This window comes from Ochlerotatus camptorhynchus, unplaced genomic scaffold (assembly GCF_037179485.1).
Source record: "Ochlerotatus camptorhynchus isolate MF236.1 unplaced genomic scaffold, CSIRO-AGI_Acam_v1.1 ptg000193l, whole genome shotgun sequence".
Taxonomy (NCBI): domain Eukaryota; kingdom Metazoa; phylum Arthropoda; class Insecta; order Diptera; family Culicidae; genus Ochlerotatus; species Ochlerotatus camptorhynchus.
In genome coordinates this window covers 1,772,973-1,787,023 of record NW_027040683.1, presented here as the reverse complement: position 1 = coordinate 1,787,023, position 14,051 = coordinate 1,772,973, and the positions used below count along the sequence as shown (strand labels likewise).

At 38.8% G+C, this 14,051-nt stretch overlaps 1 protein-coding gene across 1 annotated transcript in view; it reads right to left on the bottom strand.

Annotated features, from left to right (window-relative positions):
* The window catches only part of Acsl (Acyl-CoA synthetase long-chain), a 104,456-nt gene extending 91,380 nt beyond the window's left edge, over positions 1-13,076 (bottom strand). The window contains exon 1 of the mRNA XM_065223532.1: positions 12,501-13,076. The gene's annotated coding sequence lies outside the window, so the exon portion shown is untranslated. The remainder of the gene's footprint in view (positions 1-12,500) is intronic.
* Positions 13,077-14,051: the final 975 nt, after the last annotated feature.

Here is a 14,051-nt window from a genome sequence, read left to right as displayed (position 1 = left end):
CAAAGATTAAAGGACTTCCCTGAAGTTCGTAAGACTTCTCTGAAATTTGTAGAACTTCTCTGAAGGTTCGGAGAGATTTCCTGACCGTCGTAGGTCATCACAGTAGTTCACAGGATTTTCCTGAAACTTGTAAGACTTTCCCGAATTTGCATGAAGTTCGAAGGCCTTATCTGTAGTTTTTAGAAATAGAACTTGTTTATTGAACATGTTGAACAGGTACTTCAAAGCAGTTACGCGTCGGCACTACTTAAGTTTGCTATCAATTAAGCACAAATGATACATGCAATTGATTCGAGAAAAAAAAAATTAAAAATAAATACAAAATATTTTTACAAATATCTCAGAGTAAATTTTGTTCATCAATGTTTAGTTGTGTGAAAGATTTAGCTTGAACAAAATGGTTAGTTTTAAGGGGGTATTCCCAATCTTTTGCCTTTTTTCGGCCTGTTTTTCAATTAATTTTTTTTTCAAGGAAAATGAATAGTAATGCGCCTAACTCTTTGGGATTCTTGTTTATTGAACATTAAAGTTTACAAATAAATTTTTTTCGACATAAAAAAAGACATTATTGACGTCACAAAATGGTGGCAAACAGACCCCTGTTCGCCGCAAACGCCTGGACGGGCGAAGACTTTTCTCTGGAACGGCTTCATCTGAAACAGATTTCGTGATGAAATTATAATCTGCATAAGATTCTCTGGAGCTTCTCCCGTTGGCAGCAAAAAATCTTGCAAATTAACAAAATGGCGGCCATATGAAAAAACAGGCGATTTTTAGCCCGCTTTTTTGCAGCTTTAAGGTGCTTCAAACAATGTTAAATGTTAATATTTTTGGCTGAAAGTGGGAGAAGCTCCAAAGAATTTAATAAGGAACAAAATGCGCAAAGATTCAAGTCAATATCTCTTATAGTTTCTGAGAAAAATCTTCGCCCGATAAAAAAAATGTGGTTTCGAGAAAAACGCGTTTAAAGTTTTGACTTTAGTTAAAACCATTTGGGGGTTCTTACCATTAGTCAGCTATGCCTGGACACCGAATTCGCTGATCGGAAAACGGCTTGGGGGGATGAAAGCATATAGTCTAAAGTACAAAAAAACGTGAAAAAAAAAATTTGATTTTTTGAAAAAAAAGATCGGGAATACCCCCTTAACCTGAAACTTTGACATACATAAAACTTAAAACCTATTTAAATTATACAAACAATATTATTTTCCTGATGGACTTATGAAATTCCTGGTTTTTTCCCGGTTTTTCCTGGTGAAAATAAATTCCCGACTTTTTCCCGGTTTTCCCGGTTTTCCTGGTTCACTTTGCCACCCTGACTCACGTAGCATTATGGGATTAGAGCTAATTGGGGACAAACACTTATTGTAGGGTAATTTGAAGAGATAACTTCCTGGTGTCTTCTGAAAAGTTATTAACAAGATAGATGACCTCCTTATGGGACAATTGTGCATCCGGAAAGTCAGAAGTCTGGTCCTCCGGAGGATCCGGAACATCCGATAAAGTGGTTAATTTATGAAACTGATCCTAGAGTTGCGCGAATTTTTCGAAACGACTCATAGGCGTTTTATCAGAATTAATTCGGAGTTGTGACCTGAATATGGACGCTGGGGACTACCAGATGGTCCACTAGAAGATCCGGAACATCCGTAAAAGTGGTAAATTCATGAAAATGATCCTGTAGCTCCGTGGTTTTTTTATACACCACTCATAGACGGCTTATCAGAAATAATTCGGAGCTGTGACCGGAAAATGAACCCTGGGGACCACGGGATGGTTCCCCGGAAGATCCGGAACATCCGTAAAAGTGGTCAATTCATGAAACTGATCCTAGAGATCCGTGTTTTTTTTTTCGAAACCGCTCATAGACGTTTCATCAGAATGAATTCGGAGTTGTGACCGGAATATGGACGCTGGTGACTACGGGATGGTCTATTAGATGATCCGGAACATCCGTAAGATGCATGAAACTGATCCTGAAGCTCCGTGGTTTCTTCAAAACCACTCTTGGACGTCTTATCAGAATGAATTTGAAATTGTGACCGGAACATGAATCCTGGGGACCACGGGATGGTTCACCGGAAGATCCGGAACATCCGTTAAACTAGTCAATTCATAAAACAGATCCTAGAGTCCTGCGAATTTTTCGAAACCACTCATAGACGTCTTATCAGAATAAATTCGGAGTCTTATCAGAATAAATCCGGAATTTGGACGCAGGATGGTTCAGGATGATCCACCGAAAGATCCGGAACACTCATAAAAGTGGTAAATTCATGAATCTGAACCTAGAGCTCCGTGGATTTGTTGAAACCAGAATGTGACCAGAATATAGAAAGAATTCGGAGTTGTGATCGGAATATGGACCCTGGGGATCACTTACTCATCGATCGATCGTGGATTTGTTGAAACCAGAATGTGACCAGAATATAGACCCTGGTGACCACGGGATGGTCCAGCGGAAGGTCTGTAACATCCGTAAAAGTGGTCAATTCATGAAACTGATCCTAGAGCGCCACGGGTTATTTTTTCCAAAACCATTCATTGACATCTTATCAATATAAATTCGGAGTTGTGATCGGAAAATCGACCCTTGGATCCACGAAATGGCTCTCCAGAGGATCCAAATCTTCCCTAAAAGAGGTAAATTCATGAAACTGATCCAGAGCTCGACTGATTTTTCGAAATCACCCATAGATGTCTCATCAGAATAAAATGGGAGTTGTGATCGGAAAATGGACCCTTGGAAACTGAACGTCTTATCGGAATGAATTTGGAGTTACGACCAGAGAATTTACCCTAGGAACTAGTGCACCCTAATTGCACTAACATAAAAAGTTCGGCCAAAAAATATGAATAAACTTTCCCGAAGACACTATACATAAAAAAACTGAAGGTTTTGGCGCAAACATTTTTGTCTTTCTAAATCCGGCTTTGGGACCATTGTTCAGTGGATGGTCCTCCGGAAGACCCGACACATCCGTAAAAGTGGTCAGTTCATGAAACTGATGCAAGAACTCCGTATTTTTCCGATGAATGCATTAGCAAGAAAAACCATCAGCATCGAGAGCATGATCAAGCTCGCGCGTGACGTTTTTCGTTCGCAATAATTGTAAGATATCAAGCTGAACATTGCATTAGGTCCTAAGTAACATTGACAGATTATCTTCGTCGCCTTTCTCTTTGTACCCCCACAGCCATGTAAAGACATTCTCAGGTAATTTCAGCACACAGATCGATAAAAGAAGGTTTTATCTAGCATCGCATGCGACAAACACAACAAAAAACGGTTATGTGCTCAAGATATTAAAGAAAGAGAAAGTCGACGAAGAGAATCGATCAATGTTACTTAGGACCTGATGCAATCTTCAGCTTGATATCTTTTGGTACTTCAATTCGAAGTATTGCGAAATATTTAGTTATTCGGTAATGTCATCTATGCGTTATCGCCAGAACTCCTTGATGAAAGTGATGAAAATAAATAGTAAACATAATGCTAAATTGAGAGTATTCCGGAATCATGTTGGATACACGTGTATTTGTGAAATAATAAAAACAATTCAAGTGTGTGTGTTGCGAAAGCTAATTGCTAAAAAATAAGCGTTGATTTAGAAGTCAAGCAAGAGTGTAAGCGCATAGTTCAAAAATGGGTTCAAAAAAGTAAGAGGTTGTATCCAAGACACGACCGTAGATTTGACGTAGGACTAGGTGCTCGGTTTCAATATTCGACGACTGTGTTAGGGAAACCACTTTTTCCCATCACGGAAATGCCTTGTGTTCTGATGACAAAATTATGCATTTCGTGCACAAAACCCACGGCCTTTTTGGTTTATTCAATATATAATAAAAAAAAAAGCAAAAGTTCATTGAAGGAATTTCTTGCTAAAATTTTCCAATCGCGAGATATTCGCGATCAATCATATAAATTCGAGATTTTTTGCTTTTTTCTAGCGTCGTGGAGAAGTGTTTCTGGTAAATTGACAAGGTCATGCGAGAATTTTCATGTACCACTTCAATACTGCTACGCATTTGACCACAAACTTTTGGTTGCTGGGTGCATTATCAAAGAGCTTTCAAGGTGATGTAGCTGGCAGCAAGACGAGCGAACGTTCAACTATAATTAACTCTTAAACAACTATAATGCTGAGCTATTAGGGCGTTCAACACGGACGAGGCTGGCGAGCTTTATGTTGTTTCAAACGAGGTAAACGCAGTTGGCATAGATGACCAACAGCGGCTCACGACGAGCAACTGAATCCGATCAGTAGCGTTGCAGCTTCTTCCTTGTTCTTCGGTGAATTGAGGGCTCTTGAGGGCAGCCTTTCGTTGGGTACTGGAGAATGTACAACGCTAGCGCCGAAAGCACTGCTGCCACGGGACACCACCACACACGGTGATTGAATAAGCACCGTTCGGCAAGACCGGATGAAATTCGATTTTGAAATCTGTGTTAGGGAAAGTGCTTTTAGCAGGCAATCGGTGATAATTTTTATCACAATTGCAACAGTTGGACATTTGTGTAATTTTCATTAGTGAACTATTGAAAATTCATAAAGTGTTGATTTTAGCATATTCGTAGATAAATGTCCAATCGATTGGCTTGTTTAGAATTAAAATCCATCCGCTATTGACAGAGTTATAAGTGGTCAAAGCCTGACCACTTTTCGTAACGCGACGAATTTGGTTTTTTTGAAATTGTACCCCCAATATGTTGCCGAAAGACAGCGGCACCGGTGGTGTAGTGGTAAGCGTGATTACCTCTCACCCCAGCAGGCCTGGGTTCAATCCCAGTCGGCCGCCGGGATGTTCTGAGGCATAACATCTCTGATCACGCCTTCCTTCGGAAGGGAAGTAAAGCCGTTGGTCCCCGGTTCATGAGTTGATGGGTCGAAATGTAGGGTCCAGGTGTGGGAGCTGCCTCTCTGGCGTCAGTAGCATTGGTGATCAGCACGGAAAACAAGATCGACGGAAAACAAATCAAGGAAAAAAAATGTTGCCGAAAGACGTAATCCTACGTCAAAACTAATTCGATTATCGAGTGACAATTAGATAAATTGAACTACATCTTCAACTATTTTAGAAATCATCCACATTTGCCCTTGATAAATAAAATAATTTTTAAAACCAAATTGATCCTCAATTTACATAAGTTGTTTAACAAGTGAAAAATTGAAATCAACCACATTTGCCATTGTAACCTTAACAAAATATTTTTAAATCAGTTGTTCCACAAGTCACAGTTGAGTCATTCAAAGTATTTTTATGTTATTTCATACGTGAAGTTTACGATTTTCAAGTTGGTTGGTAATGTTATCTAACATGAAGCTTTAGTGTGATAATGTAATAGCTAGAGAAAGGTCTGAAGAGGGTAGGTAGATAGTTCCACTAGAGTACGGCATTATGAAAATTGAATAGAACTTGAAAATGAGCGAAGGGCTATTAATGCGACAGTACAAAGTCAAACGCACACTTTTTACCTAACTCACAATGGATGACGATATTTGAAGTATTTCTTGAAGATGATGGTACAGCACGCAACAACCAATCTACTGCTTTCTCTCTTAGATGACTACGTTGGTCATGACAATAGGAGCAACACAATAGTTGGGTAAAGAAGAATTGCATTATAACACACCATCGACTGGAAATGCTTTCGGCAACGTGGGGCTTTTGATAGTGATGAAACGTCGCTAGAATTATTCTACAGCCGCAGACAGTACATGAGCAAGTCATACGCGCACTTTTTTGCCTGTAGATTTGATGAGTATCAATTCATGTATGAGATAGGTAAAGAAGTGTACGTTTGATTATTACTGTCGCATTAATCACCTTCGCTCATTTTCAAGTTCTTTTCAATTTTCATACTGCCGTACTCTAGCGGAACTATCTACCTAGCCTCTTTAGACCTTTCTCTAGCTATTAAATTATCACACTAAAGCTTCATGTTAGATAGCATTCCTAACCAACTCTAAAAAAAAATATTTGATTTGATGAAGATATTCTGATATACATTGGTATTAAAAAAAACTAATACAAATTGAACTAGGGGAAATGTCGGCCTCGGCAATACCTTAACCTATTACCGTCAGGGGCTAGAACTCTCAAGGACGTTGTTTACTCCCTGACGATAATAGGTTAAGGTATTGCTGAAGCCAACATTTCCCCCATATCTTCAACCAATTTCGATAGTGGAGTTATTATAAGCATAGAACAGTATTATATTTAGAAAGATCGAACATTTTATCAAAGACTTACAATTTTAAATCCACCATTTTGAAAATCATTCGCCATCTTGGTTCCACCATTGGGAAAGTAAATCAACATCCAAGAATTGAACTGACAGACCTTCCCTGAACTTCAGCAGGACTTCCCTGAAGTTCTGCAGGAGTTCCCTGAACTTCGGCAGGCTTTCCCTGAACTTCGGCAGGACTTCCCTGAACTACGGCAGGACTTTCCCGAAGTTCAGCAGGCCTTCCTTGAACATTGGCAGGACTTCCCGGAAGTTCGACAAAACTTTCCTGAACGTCGGTAGAACTTCTCTGAACGTCGGCAAGACTTCCCTGATATTCGGCAATACTTCCCTGAACTTCGGCAGGACTTCTATGAACTTTGGCAGGATTTCCCTGAACTTAGGCAGGACTTTCCTGAACTTCAGAAGGACTTTCCTGAACTTTGGCAGGAATTCCCCTGAAATTCGGTAGGACTTTCCCGAAGTTCTGCAGGCCTTCCTTGAACATTGGCAAGACTTCCTGAAACTCAGTCAAACTTCCCTGAACTTCTCTGAACTTCGGTAGGACTTCGCTGAACTTCGGAAGGCCTTCCCTGAACTTCGGAAGGAGTTTCCTGAACTTTGGCAGAACTTCTCTGAACTTCAGAAGGACTTCCCTGAACTTCGGAAGGACTTTTCTGAACTTTGGCAGGACTTCGCTGAAATTCGGTAGGACTTTCCCGAAGTTCTGCAGGCCTTCCCTGAACATTGGCAAGACTTCCTGAAGCTCAGTAAAACTTCCCTAAACTTCGGAAGAACTTCTCTGAACTTCGGCAGGACTTCCCTGAGCTTCAGCAGGACTTCCCTGAACTCCGGCCAATACTTTCCTGAACTTCGGCAGGATTTCCCTGAACTTGGAATCTTGGAATTGAAGTTGTCATTTCAGTAGTAGAATTATTATAATTATACCATAATATTGTATTTACGACTATGGTCAAAATTTCAATACTAACTTGCAATGCTTGTTGGTATTTGTGCATTTCGAATTTGGGTGTGGTTTGAACGAGTATGGAGCCAGTATCAACGGAAAAGCATTAACTTTCACCTTAAGTACACAAATCTGTTACTCGGCTCCGTAAAGTTGTTTTTTTTTTGAGGAAAGCTAAATTACTTTTTGGTTTATTTGATTATCTCTAAACTTAGCCTTGGCTTCCCTTAATCGTTTCCGAAAAGTTTTTTTTTTTAAGTTCCAAGAGATCTCTGAAGTTCTCGCTGTGTTTTTTCTGAATTTTGCTGAATATAGCTGAAATCCACTGATCTTCTTTGAAACCCAACATGTTTTTTTTTCTAAAATTTGCAAGACTTATTGCAGGTTAGCCACTGAACCGGGAAAACTTTGCATCCAGTGGCGCCACGTAACCTCACTTTTTACTTTTGTACCAACTTTGAAAACGTGATATCTAGCAATATGTATTCTCAAATCGATTGCAAAATGCACATAATCTTCTAGTGTTACTGGTAGATTGAGGTTAAGGCTAAGACACTACGTCACCTGTACCCCTCTAACCTCGGTTAAGCCACGAGTATTCGGCCCAACTCCTACTAGGCATAGAATTAAGTGAATGTTGTTACAAACAATGAACAATGAATTATCGGCTCCGTAAAGCTAACGCGATTGAGCCTTCCAAATAAACGAACTAGATAAAAAAAAGGCAACACCACTGCGGAAATCGAAAACAACCGGGTAATAACCGGGAATTCGGTTGGAGCCTCAGTCCAATATCTGGAATATTTAATTTACAATCTTCTTCCATTTCTTCAAGCTCGGAATTCTGAAATTTTTCATTAGTAGGGTAAACGCTCCTATAGTTGCGGTACGTTAGCAGCGTTAGGTCGCCTTTTACGCCTTGTTTGTGTCGATGGTCTTGGAGACCCACTTCTTCAGGTCATGCCCGGAGACTTCACGGGTGTATTTAGCCACGCAGCGGCCTGACCCGGCAAGGTGATCTGCCTCTTCGTTGTTTAATTTCTTTAATACAGTGGCCATCCTAAGCTTAGAGAATCTTTGAGATGTTCGACGAACTACAGATAGGTTCAGCGAACTTCAAAGATCTTAAAAGTGCTTATGAGAGGATTTGTGAACTTCAGAGACCTTCGAAGAGGTACAGAGAGCTTCAAAGATGTCCAGAGTACACACATCTTAATGGGTGTTCAGGGAAGTCATGGAAGCTCTCAGAGTTTTGAAGGTTTCAAATACTCAAATACGTTCTGATAACGAAATAACCGTTCTGAAAATGGATTTTCGGGAGCTGGTTGACATCATTGCACAGTGGTCAAGAATGGGAATTCAGCAGAAATAGTGGTCCTAGAACTTTTGCTGTAATATTTAGACGTTTGGTGCCTTGGGTAAAACTTTTGTGATTGAAAAGTCCCTTCGTTTGGTGGGTGTAAACATGAGGGTGGCCCTCAAACTAGTTGATATTCCAAAACTAGATTTTTTATTTTTGAAATCAAAGACAATTTAAAGTTGTTGCTGAGTTAATTTCACGCAACTTTAGGGTGTACCTGAAAATGTAGTTTTTTAACTCTAAATCTTTTGTTTAAAATTTTAGCAGTGTCGACTACCTGAAGAAAAAACCTACACACTAACTACATTACAAATTATAATGATATCACCAATCATGTAGGAAAGTGAAACAGGGCTGGTAGCGATCACTGCTGTCAGAAATAGTGATTTTAGTGACCATGTTGAATAAATAAGTCACCAAATAGTGGCTTATAGTTGTAAAAATAGTGACTAAAAAGTGACCTAAGAGTGACCTAAGGCGCATCAAATAAAGACTTATTCAATTATCATCTTATAAACACTTATGTACGATATTAACCTTTGAAGCGAAAGATTCAATAGAAAGTTTATAACAAATCCCACGGTATTAGTCACGGTGTCTACTAACTTCAAAAATCTGGAAAACCGGGAATCCTTAGGAAATTTTTTGTTTATTAAAGTACCTGGAAGTCTCAAAGAATTTAAAAATTTCTTAATAAGGAAAATTTAATTAAAATAAGTTTTTCTAAATTTATAGAACTTTTGTGCAACCGCAATTTTCATGGAAGAATAACGAAATAATTAATATAGCTCTACGATTTTTGCTGAAGTTCTCTAGATTTTCCTGAACTTTATAAATCTTCTCTTCAATTGTCGACACTAATTTAAAACTTCTTCTATAGTCTCGACTTTCCTGGTGCCTAAACGATTACTGAATTTCTTTAAAGTTCTCTAGACTGCTCTGAATTTATCAGTATTTTTAAGAACCCGCAACTTTACTGAAATTGATTAATTTGCATTGAAATTTCGAAAATGTTCCTTGAGTATTATAACAATTGTTAACACTCGCTTTTCCCTGAACTTATCTATGCTTACCTGAAGTTCTCTAAATTTGTTTAATAATCCAGCAAACTTTCTGATATATATTCAAAATTCCCTAACACTTCTGACGTTTTAGGATCAATTATAGAATTCTTGGAATACCTTATAGGGTGGATTAACGTCAGAAGTGTTAGGGAATTATGAATATATATCAGAAAATTTACACCTAGTAAGTGCTGCAAATTTGCTTAAGTTAATGGGATTATTCTGAAGCTATCTGATCGTCCTCGAAGTACTCGGAAGTTCACTGAATATCATTAAACTATCTAAAAATATCTACATTTAGTTCTCTTGAATTTCTTGAAAATATCAATGCTTGCTAAAAGTTCTCGCTTTTTATTAATGAAACTTCTTTGATGTTCTCTAATCAACTTAGCTAAATTTTCGTATTTTTTGAATCTCTTAAAATACTCTCACGTTTTTCGAATGTTCATACAATTTCCAGGAATTCTCTCGGAGCTTTGCTGAAGTTTTCAGAAACTCACTAAGTTTCATGAAACTTCTTTAAGGTTTTTAATATTTCTCTGGCCTGTCTTGATGTTCTCGAAGCTTCCATAAAGCTCTTAGTTCTATTGAAGGTCTCGGTTCTGCTCGGAAATAAATATAATTCCAGTAACCTCCTTTAAATTTCCCTGAAATTCTCTGGACTTCTGTGACTTCTGTTCATAAATTCTCTGAGACTTTTCTGTACTTCCCTGAAATTCGCGGAACATCTCAAGGGTTCTCGATTTGTTTTTCAGCACATCACGGAACTATCTTGAATTTATCTAAATTTACGATTATAGTGTTTTAATCTATATAGCTTTTCTGATGTGCTTAGAACTTCTTAAAAATTTGCACAATGCCCCTCAAGTTTTCTCAATTTCTCAAGTTCGCTTGACACCTGTGAAGTTTTCTGAAATTCGAGAAACTTCATTAAAGTTCCTGAAAAGTCTCGGATGCTAAAAGAACCACTTTGATGTTCTTACAGCTTCCAGTAAATTTCCCATATTTTCAGCGTATAAACTTCTCTTATGTTATTGCAGTTTGTTTTTAAGAGATGAACTAGCCTATGGCTAAAAATCTCTATAATAAAGGAAAAAAAAAAAAAAATATTGCAGTTTGTTTATAGAGTTTCACTGAAAATCTCAGAATTTCCTTTCATTCCGCAGAACTTCTCCAAAGTTTATACAATTGTTGTAAAGTTAATGGGACTGCATTGAAGATCTCTAATCTTTCATAAAGTTAATTACGAACTTTAAATAAATCATTTCTCGATTACTTTTTCGAAGGGACGTATCAGCTTTTGTAAACAATGCATTTGATCGTCGATTTGACGTAACTGGTAGCTCGCCCACACATTCTAACACACTACCCACTGATAGGGGAATTTTTCTCCTACCTGATAGTGGTGTTAGTATGCGTGGGCGACGTACCAGTTACGTTAAATCGACGATCAAATGCATTGTTTACAAAAGCTGATGCGTCCCTTCGAAAAAGTAATCGAGATTCATTTTTTTACTTAATTCTGGCACTTTGAATATTTTCAATATCTTGAACTTGTACATGGAATACGAAACTTCAAGACATTGAATATGTTTAGATCTTGGACTTGCTTACTTGGAAAACTCAGGTAATTTTATCCAGAAAAATTTGTAGACATCCTGAATACAGAGAAAGACGATTAAACGTCACAACGCAAAGAATAATCAATCTTGAAATAAATTCACGTTAAACAAGTTGAAAATAGTGACTTATTACAAGAAAAAGTGACTTTAGTGACTTGGCCTAAAAAAATAGACTTTTTAGTGACTGACTTGAAAAAAGTGACCAAGTCACTAAAAAAGTGACTCGCTACCAACCCTGCGATATTTCTTTTTAGAAGGCTTAGGCTTGAACAATTTAAATTCAGAAAAAAAGTTCTTTGAACAAGAAACATATTTTAGATATTGAAGACATGAACCGTTTCTTCAAAGTTCTTGGGCGTATTGCAATTTCAAGGTTTCGTACTTTAAGTTTGAAACTTTACCACTAGCAGCACTTCCAAAATACTTCGTTTAAACACGTCAAAATAATGTGGGTTCATGTTCATGTGGATTCAACTGAATATTTAAAAAAAATCACAATCAAGTGCAAATGAAAAAAAAGTTCCCGAATGTGGCCCTTCAAACCACTGTGCAAAGGTGGTGTAACTTTTTTAAAGTACGTCTCAAAACTTGAGATAGCTGATTAAACTAAAATAATGATATAAATTGGATCAGACTTTTCATCAGCGATTCAAAATTCCTATGCACTTAAAAAAATCAGATCAAAAACTTAGTTGAAAGTGAAACTCTGAAGTTCTGCAAACCCAATAAAGCATTTTTAATCATCAAACCATACCATCATAAAGATATCCCACACTGGCCGCTCTGAATGCCTCCGGTACACAAAAGCAGCATGGTTACTGGAATAGGAGAGCACGAGGCAAAGCGAGAGAAAGAGAGAATAGGTAAACGAGGGGTACATTAACCAGCAATGCCAGCCGGAGCCGGAGCGAGTAAGCAGCGGAGCAGTCAAGCAAACGACGAATCGACGACGGACGTTGACGGGGAAAGAAAAAAAAAGATTGAGGTTAGGAACCGGGCTCGGAACGGTGATGATGCACGGATGGATGCGGGGATGGGTATGCGGAGTATGGAAGCACACCAAAATATCGATTAAATGTCTCTCCCATCGCATAATAACTTTTGCTGCAATTCCGACAGTCTCTGTCTACTTCCATGTGTATATGCGCGGAGTATAAGTAAATTTGCACACAGAAACTGCAGTTGCAATCCCGGTATCGATCAACTAGGGACTTGGGTGTTGAGTAAAAAAAAGTAAATAAAGAAAAATGTTACATACCTCTTAAGCTCACAGCGGAGATATCCGAATTACGTCAGAAGTTTCACCAAAACGAATGTAATCCACACCGCTTTACTGCGCTGAGAAGCAAATTTCTCTTCTCCTTTCTCCGTTATAACTTTTTTTTTCTTTCTTTATATGAATGGATATCCAATCAGGAGTGCAAGAAAACACCTTTTCGCACTGCACACTTATCCGGTTATAACTCCCGTATAATTGGTCACAGAAACAACTTTTTCACGAACTCTGAACAACTTTCATTCACGTTTCACTCCCACAATCTCCCAATATATGTCATACGACTGTCAAATTTGGTTTCCTTGTAAACACTCTCTTCCCTGTTTGCTGCGGATAGGACGAAAAAAAGACAACACGTCACGCGATATTTCTTGCACAATGAAAATCACTTCCGATTGTGATCCAAGGGCCCTCGGATGATTCACACTATTATGATTGCTATTTACTTCCAACTAAGGAATTTGTACTCTTCTTTTCACAACAACGTCGACGTGTAATCCTTCTAGGTAAACGGTACACCCAAAAGTCAATCTTTCTATGGCTTGCAGATTGGAACACGGGAACGACGACCATACAACGCGACTGTCCACTCTACAATAATCAGTAGCAAAAGGTACTCGGATTCTCGGACTCTGTGTGATGGGAGTGCTTGAAAAATGCGGTCGTCTGACTGGCCGTAATCGAGAGGAATGAAAATCGTCGTCCACGGTGAGCAGATTTTTCGCTTTCCTTCACTATTGTAAGCTCAACTCAAAACTACTCTTGTCTTCCGTCTGTATAGCCGTCCGTAGTAGAAATACACATGATTCGGCGATGCTCCGCCACTCTAGCTGGGAGGAAAACACGCGATTGTTGCACACACCTCTCCAATCGTCATCATCATCATCATCCATTCAAACGAAGCCGGAGAGTGACAGAGGGGTACCGTTGTTTGCGGATGGAGTTTTACCCGGTATTATTTTTTCTGGATCCTTAGACACCTGGTTTTCGGTAGTAAAGAAACCATTTGCGGTCAGTATTCTATACTACCAAAGATCAGGCAGCTAGGGCTCGGAAAAAATGAATACCGACTAAAACTCCATCCGCAAACAACGGTACCTCTCTGTAGTTTTGAGATAGCGGTTAACTACGAGAACAAGAGAGACAAGCCACACGATGATGACAGAAATTTAGCCGTGACGGTTTCGATTCGAAATTTCAAAACAAACCAAATTTGATCGCGTTTACAAGTAACATCTGTTAAAAATTGCATTCATGCAGTTCACAAAATCCTCTAAAAAGAAACACAATTTCGCCATTGTTTACCTCTACACACACTTTCTGTCAACAAAAAATATCTCTCACCAAATCTCTCTCGACGCCCCCGTCCGACTGCCGCTAGTCAACCAACCGTCATCGACCCCACCATCGCCGTCATCCCTCCATTCGCACCACTAGCTTCATTCAACGTGGATCATTCTCTCGTCGTCGTAGCGCGCGGATGATCACATCAAAAACTCGTCACGACGCAAGAGAGCACCCAAACACCCCGGA